The sequence below is a fragment of the Oryzias latipes genome, chromosome 6 (genome assembly GCF_002234675.1).
Source record: "Oryzias latipes chromosome 6, ASM223467v1".
Classification (NCBI taxonomy): domain Eukaryota; kingdom Metazoa; phylum Chordata; class Actinopteri; order Beloniformes; family Adrianichthyidae; genus Oryzias; species Oryzias latipes.
This window is the reverse complement of record NC_019864.2, coordinates 9,255,351-9,263,716: the sequence shown is the minus strand read 5'-3', so window position 1 is coordinate 9,263,716 and position 8,366 is coordinate 9,255,351.

Genomic DNA, 8,366 nt, shown 5'->3' with positions numbered 1-8,366 from the left:
AGGTCTTTCCCAAACATGCACTCACGCACACATACTCACAATCATCTGGTTATCCTCCCCACCCCCCGCCACCACGCAGGAACACCCCCCCCCCCCCCCCCCCCAGCCGGCCGACCCCCAGCGCCGTATGCCCGACCATTCCCGCAGCCGACAGGATACCCATAAGCCCGGCCGCCCCGAGAGGACCAGGCGGGTGAAGACCGGCCGCCCCCCCCCCGACCTGACCCATGTATGGAGGTGTGGGAGTGCTGTGTGTGTGCTGCAGGTAAAATAGGAGGTCTCCAGTATGGGGGGCCCCACCGCTGCCAAGCCGCAGAGCCCCCCACTCCGGGATCCCTCTGTGAGTGGTGTGTATTTGCTGTGTGTGTGCTGCTAACATGCGGTGTGTGTGTCTACAGAGGAAGTTAAAATTGTGGGGGGGGCCAGTGAAAGGTGAACATGGATGTTTCACCGTGCCCCCCTCCCCCAGACCCTCCCCACAAGGCCCTAGATGAATCAGAGTGTCTAATATGCAAGTAAAAAGCGGGGTGGAGGGCGGGTGCCAACGCGAACCCAGAGAGGGGCATCCCCAGTGAGCCCCGCCAGCATACCCCTCCCATCCAGTTCCCGAAGCCCTATGTGCCTGTGTGCAATATTTGTTTGGGTGAGAGCGGGGAGGAGCAGGCGGATAAGCACAACCGGGGGAGAAGGCTCCCCCGAGCGACCGGCCCCCCAGCCGGCTGCGGTAGGCGCCCCCCCTCCCAGGGCGGCCAGGCAGCCAGGAAGCGGCAAGCCAGCCGCAGTCGGAGGCCAGAGCCTCGTAGCGCCGAGAGACAGCCAGCAAGGAAGGGTCCCGGCGCCAGAACGGAGGGGCAAGGGGTCCAGCCCCACCATTCATACCCTGGCCTCCCCAAGGACTAGCACACCGCCCCCCCCAGCCCCCCCCCAAAAAATTAAATAATTATAATAAAATTAATAATAATAATATTAATAATAATAAAATAAACCCACCCAAGTGAACCCCTTAACCCCTGCTGTGAATGCGGCGTCGACCCCCGGGGGGCCAGGCCAATGCGTGCTCCTGGACTGTAGCCTGATTGTTACAATTGAGGAAATTTGACAATCAGAGCGTAGTTTGTGTGGACATCCTATAGGCAATTACATATCATTGTGTGCAGCATTTGCCAGGACTAACAACTAGAGTGTGGCATAAAGACACCGTACAAAGGTACAAATGTATCTTTTTCTTTGCAAATACATCACAATACATTTACCACTGACCACAATGGTACATTCTATTGTCATGTTGACCCTTTAGGCGGCTGCACGAGCCTCAAAGAACTGCAAGACACACCCGTGCGCCCTTTGAGATACAGCCCTTAATCTCTATGACCCTTTATGGTCCAAGCAACCCAGAAACCCGCATCAACCGTACAGGTAAACCCCCAAGTGGGTGCATGTGATTAAGGCATAGGCTGAATTAGATTTTTGATAAATGACATAAAACACAAATCGACAATAATCAGAAAACCAGACACAACAACATTGGCTCTGACAGGATCCCAAAAAAAAAAGTGGATTGTAAATGGACTCCAGCCATCTTTTACAGGTGAACGTGTAACATGTATGTTTGATGGAATCATACTTTACGGCCACAAATCACACGGTGGCAAGACATTTGTTTTCCTTGAAACAACGTCCCCTCAAGATGAATGCAACTTCAGTCTGTGAATTTACAATACCCAAGTCATACAACCTGCACCCATTTTTTTCCTGTTTTGTCACATTGGAATCCCAGACATTCATGAGTGACAGAAAAGCAGAGGGGGATGAGACCAAGCGAAGCAGAAAAGTGAGAGGACACTGGAACGCAAGGCGGTGAACTCCCCCCTTACTTCTTTCTTGATAAGAAATGAAAGAAACCGTGTGACTGCGCGTGCCGTCCCTCAGCTGCACACTTCTGTTAAAAATCGAATGCTTAAAGAAGGTGATGCAGTAAAATCTGGGGAAATAATAGAAACGTGATTAGTGTGACTTATGAGAACAGAGAAGCTGGTCGTTTTGTACAGTTGATGGACAACGATGAGAATACTCGGTTCCTTATGATTGTGTACATTTTTCTAATCGGTCATCTTTAACAGCTATAAAACTAAATCACTGACAATGTTTTTATGATTATAGATAATTATTATTTTGACAGGGATAAACAGAAGTTCTGTTTAAGTATAGTAAACAAAAACATGTATTGTTAATGTACATGAGGACTAAGACAAATAACACAAACTGGACTCTATGATCAGTCTAATTACTTTTATTAATATTCAATAATTACTTACATGAATGAGCTTTAGAGCACAAACTTTCACTCTGCAATGGTTTTTATCTTTTCATAGTTTGCTTTCTCCTTCCTTCAATGAATGGATGAAAAATGATTTAATTTCCAAATGATGATTAATAAATGTAATTTGGTACTTAAAGATCTGTTTGCTAAATCCGTTGATGACACATCAGTCCTTCTGTTTTTCTAATTTATTTATGGTTACGGGTTTGTAAAAACTTTTTTCACTTCATTTTAGTTCCTCGTTGACAGTTTACAGCTACCTGTCTTTTAGTTCACCGGCATTTTATAGCTTAGATTTTTATATTTATTGTTTATGACTTTCATAATGTTTACACCTGAAGGCGACTTAGCCAGAAAACCGTGTCTGTCTCCACACTTAAAGAAAATGAGGGAAACAGTGGCTGTATGGTGGAGTCTTCTATGCTTCAATAATGAGGTTTTGGATCATAAATCTGTACATCAATAAAAGATATTAAGAGTTTGTAGGTGTTTACCTCAGCGGACCCCCCCCCCCCCCCCCCATCCATCTTTACAGTTTTTATTCTCTTCTCTGTTGAGACATTTTGGCTTCTAATCAGACATTTTGCTCAGATTAGCAACACTTTGCAGTATTTTCCACAATACAAGGTGCACTTAAAAGACTTATTTTTTATACATTCATTCTGGTTGTGTTTACTGATGTTGACACAATTTTGAGAGGTACACTCTTAATGTCAGTCTGTTTTTTCTTTTCTTTTTTTACAAGTTGCAATCAAGGTTAGGTGTTATTGTGAATATGCTAATGGAGCGAACATCTAGTGCTGTCGTACTGTGTTTTTTATTTCGTGTTAATAACAAGGTTGGGTTTGTCTGAAGATTCATAACCCCTGTTGTTAAAGTAAAATATGTCCAACAATAGAGGCCTTCAGCTCTCATCTGCCTGCCCAGCTGTTGGACAGGACAAGTTGAAAAAAATAAAAATTGAAAAAATATAACAAGGTTGGGCATCAGAGTATAGTCACAGTACAGTTTGTTTTAGTGGATTACGTGTGGCAAACAAGGTTGGGTGTTGTTGTGAATATCCTAATGTGACTTACGTGATGTGGCGTCAGACTGTTGTTCTCCTTTCGGTTTATCCCATCAGGGGTCGCCACAGTTGTGGAGTTACTGTGAATGAAGTTAATAAAGTCTGACTGAATTCATATCTGACTTTTCCGTCTCTTGTAATGCGCCTTATAGTTCAGTGGGCCTTATATATGACCTAGTTTAAAAAAAACACAAAAACAATAATAACTGACGGTACACCTTATAATCCAGAGCGTCCTAGACTGAAGTGTGGAAAATATGGTCATTCTCCATACGGTTTGGTCTGTAAATATTCCAAACTTTCTTTAAAGTCACCCGAATTAGAAATTAATTTAAAAACCTTTTCTGCAGAATTCTTTTTGCAAGTGTTGGAACCATTTTTGTGTCCATCCTAGCAAACGCTGCAATCTATAAGCAACATGTGTTGATGCTGTCACTTTGCTCGACTTCATCTGTTGTCCCACTGGCTTCATGAAACAGGTAATCACGTTAGCCGAGCTATTGTCTGGGAGCTGCAGCAACCTGCCTGGTAATTGAAAATGAGTGAGTGCGGCGCAGAGAGACTGTGGCAACGTTTTAAATTTGGTGAGAGAAAAAGTTGGAAGACAGTAAGGGAGGGTGTGCGAGGTGTGTGTTTGTGTGTTTTCAGCTAGATTGTCAGGGACGTTGTCCCCTAAGATTCCCCTGCAGTGATGGCTACCGGTGTCTCTCCTCCTTGGAGACCCGCTGCTTTGTCATCCCACGCGCTCACAGCCTCCTGCCTCCCTCATTTTAGGTGTGTTTTAGAGGACACACACAAACATGCAAGCACACAATCCCACAATCCTTCACAGCTGCAGACGCACTACCACATGTGTGAATTTGTTTTGGCAGACATTCACAGAATACTGTATACACACATATGTAATGGCTTTTTGGGTTCAGCTGTTGGCACACCGTGGCATCCATTATTGCTCAGCACGAAGGAAGCAAGGTCAGTCCCTCAAGGAGATCTGCATTTTTCCTAAAGTGACACCGTTCCGCTGCCCCTCTGCCCAGGATTGATGATTCTCTCGCCAGTTGCTCATTCGTGACATTTTCAGCTCAGTAGGTGGCTGGAAATCTTTTCAGCATAACAATGTTGTTTTGAAAGCAGATCATCAATTGATGTTTTTTTTCTGGTGTTGCTGTCTGTTACCTGCAGATGGAGAATGCAGGAGAAAACTCGACGTGATGTGAAATGTATGAACCGGATTTGTAGCACATCCAAAGATGGAGGTGCCACTTGACCTTTAAAACCAAAAGAAACTTTCGGTGATGTTCTATTCAATTTAAAAATCATGCAGTGGTTGAAATTGGTCCTCTATAACCATCAAATCCCGTCTTCTAACACCATCAATCATTCCTTCCATCCTTTTTCACAACCCAGCTATATCTCTTTCAGGGATGTGGGGCTGCTGGAGCCTTTCCCAGCTATGAAGGCGGGTACACCCTGCACAGATTGCTAGTCTGTTCCAGGGCTATACATGCACACGTAGGGCTGATTTAGAGACACCGATCAATCTATTACGCTTGTTTTTGGACTGCTGGAGTGCCCAGAGAAAACCCACACATGCACAGGGCGAACATGCAAACTCCACAAAGAAAGGTCCCAACAGAGATTTGACAGGACCTTCGCGCTGTGAGGCGATCAAAACAGATTTTTCTTGTCTTTAGAAAGGCATTTGTGTTGTCTGACCTTGTCACCCGACAATGACTGTAAATGAAGAGCTTGACAACCCTATTAGTGTGGATAATGAAAGAGGACAGGAATTAGAGGGAATGTCAAAACAACAATGGTGAGCAGTGAGAAAGAGAGTGAGGACCCTGAGCATTAGAATAGGAGGAGAGATTAGTAGAGCCGTTGAGAACACAACATTCTACATAATTGTTTCCCATTGGTCTCTAACCTAAGTCCTGATGAATCTGGCCAGTCTACTCTCTGCAGCAAAAATGAATGGGAAACGTGAAATTAGGTCCTTGGAGGTCAGTTTTAGTTTATAATCTGTAAAAAAAAACTATGTGGATTTGCAGTTGTTTTTATCTAAGTAGCAAATGCTGCAAATATTGCAATGTTTGTGCCTCCAGGACAAAGTGGGTAGAGGGCTCTCAACATTAACCCTTTAGCTCCAGAGTTTACATTCTTTTGACTACTGTAACTCTTTAACCATTGACATAATCAATGAAATTCTGGTGGTAGTGAAAAAAGCAGCTTTGCGCTGATATGCAACACTTTACAGTAGTGACGTGTTCACGCAATTAATGTAAATCAGCTGATTCTGTCGCAGAGAACAGCGGCTTTGTGCCATTAAGCAATGGTGTAATGCAGAATCGGTGCAAAGCCAATGTGAGCGAAGCCGCATCGCATAAGATTTATAGTATGTCAAAGAGTGTCATTTAGGTGTTGCCAGCGACCCATTTGGTGTTAAACGGTTAAAGGTGAGGACAAGTTGACGGCTGGGTCCTGCATGACTCTGTCAACCCAGTGGTCTATTTTCAGAACTGACAGACAGATGGGTGTAGTAAAGTCTGATCGCCATTGCTGCCCTGATCCAGTTTTCAATCATGTGACTCCTATGGGTGGCATCAGAGATCATGAGTCCAGTTACTGTGTGCCTACAGAAGAACTACGGCATTGGCGAAGTCAAAGTCACTGCGTTAAAAAAGTGCACGGCAAAAAAGTCATGGTCCACTGCCGTACCCTTTTTGGGTCTCAAGTATGAACTGTTAAGAATGGACCATTGACGGTAAGAAATTGGTTTTAAATCTATGTTAATTAAGGCCAACAATGTATGTCAGTAATCATCACACGTTGATATGTACAAGGGAAAACTCGACAGCTGGTGAGACGGCTCATCACGAGGACTTGGCGTCTTCCCGCCATTTCCCTCTTTTCCTCAGTCCAGCTAAGTCCCACAAAAACAAAGCAGTGTTTTGGATCGGGAAAGAGAAGGGGCTTTAAAGGAGAGACAGGGGAAAAGAGAAGTCCAGGAAGGGATGAGTGCCAGCTCCGCCTCCAGCATCCATCTGAGATCCCTCAGTATTTCTCTTCATCGTGTCTCTTCATCCTCTCCCTCCTTCCCCTTTTCCAGCAGCTGGCCAGTGAAAGACCTCTCTGATGGGGCAAACTGAGACATCAGAGTGTGTGCCAGCAAAGAACAGAGACTCTCACTAAACTCTCCATGAATTTGTCTGCTCCCTTCTCCTCCCCTTCTACCACATCGCCATCTCAGTCCCCCGTTCCCTCACTTCCCCTCGTCTCTACATGGTCTCCGTTTCATCCTTCAATCCCTCTCATCCCCCCCTTCTATACTCCCAACTTCTCCTTATCTTGTCTCTGTGTTTCTCCACAAATCTCTATCCAACTTTTCTCTCCCTGTTGTACCCCAGCTGTCACTCCACTCCCCACTTTCTTTGGACCAGGCTTTCAGTCTAGTTATAATTGACTTGGAGTGGCATGATGCTGAGCCCAAAGCAGCAGTCCTAGTGGGGAGGTCATTATGTACTGATATGAAGCGCCAGCTCCACACCACTGAGTCAACAGCAGCTTGCAGAGGCTCACTAAGCTAAGGTGTCTTTCCATAGAGCTTTTCTATTTCCAAGACCTGCTGCAGTACTAAGACTGGGAACAAGAACAGGTGCCTTCTACTTTCCAATATTGATCAGAACCCTTAAAGTCCCACTCAGATCACCTTTTGATCTATTTTCAAATCGTTCCCAATGGTCTTTTAGTAATAATGATGCCATTTTTAGCCAAAGCCTGTATCATTTTCTGGAACATAGGTTCTGCAGAGTGGCAGTAGTTCATTAGAAACTTGCCACTGGACCCATAATGGAGTAGACGGTGGCAGAACTTAAGCTTTGCAACAGTTCTTCAATGGAACTATCAGAAAACTGACTGAAAATGCTTCTTGCTTGTACCAAAACTTAAACATTGATGCAAGCTACCATTGTTAGACCTTCCTACATAACTAAACTGAAAATTAGCTCATCCACCTGACTGTGTTTGATGTGAAAGCAGCAAAGTCTAAAAATAAAACAAATTTAAACAATATTTTTTTCAGTGTTGATGTGGAGCAAATCTAGGTGCTCAGCAGGTGTTAAAAAACAAAACGCTGACAAGCGTGAACAACTTTGTCACACTTTTCCCAACACAGAGCTTGGAGAGACGCCTGTTTGAAGGGAACTCTAGAAAACTGTGATAGAAAACATCAGGTGGTCTGGTCATAGAAAGCCAAATTTGAAGCGGCGTTTGAAGGCTTTGTGGGCTTCCTCTGTGAATGCTACTGCAACAAGTCCCCAAATCAGTCACTAATATGATACTGTACTGGGATTTCCAGCTGTGGGGCTTCCTCACTGTGCGTTTTGAAGACTGTAACTAACTGAGGCTCAAACAAAGACAAAAGAAGAATTCTAAAAATGATTTAATTCAACTTGCATTTACCTGTTAACAAATGCTGACTCGCTTAAGCCACATAGACACGTTGTGCCTAATTGTGTGACAAGAACAAACTCCAAAAATGAGTATTATTTCTATTTGAGTTTTTTACTTTTCTTATTTCAGTGCATCTTTTTTTTCCTTGTGTCATGGATATAAAATGATTGTGAAGCTACAATCATTTAATCAACTAAAACCACTTTAAATTTAACGCCACAAGTAGTATTATGTGTCCTGCAGGTGCTATTTGCCCCTCCAAACCGGCCCTCACTGGCTGAGTGTCTGCTAAGCTCCCCTTATTCTCCCCTTCTGCCTCTGCCACTCAGGCCATACATGTCACAAATTCATGCAAATCAAAAAAAAAAAGGTGGCTTTTCTATGGGTTTATCTCCATAGCAACAATTTATGTCTTCGATCTCCTGAAGTTGACAAACCTGTTTATGTAATTTTTAGAACAATTAGCGAAAAGAAAATTTTGGATTTCCTTGGCAATGGATGTTTTTGTTAACCACGCCCACATTCCTA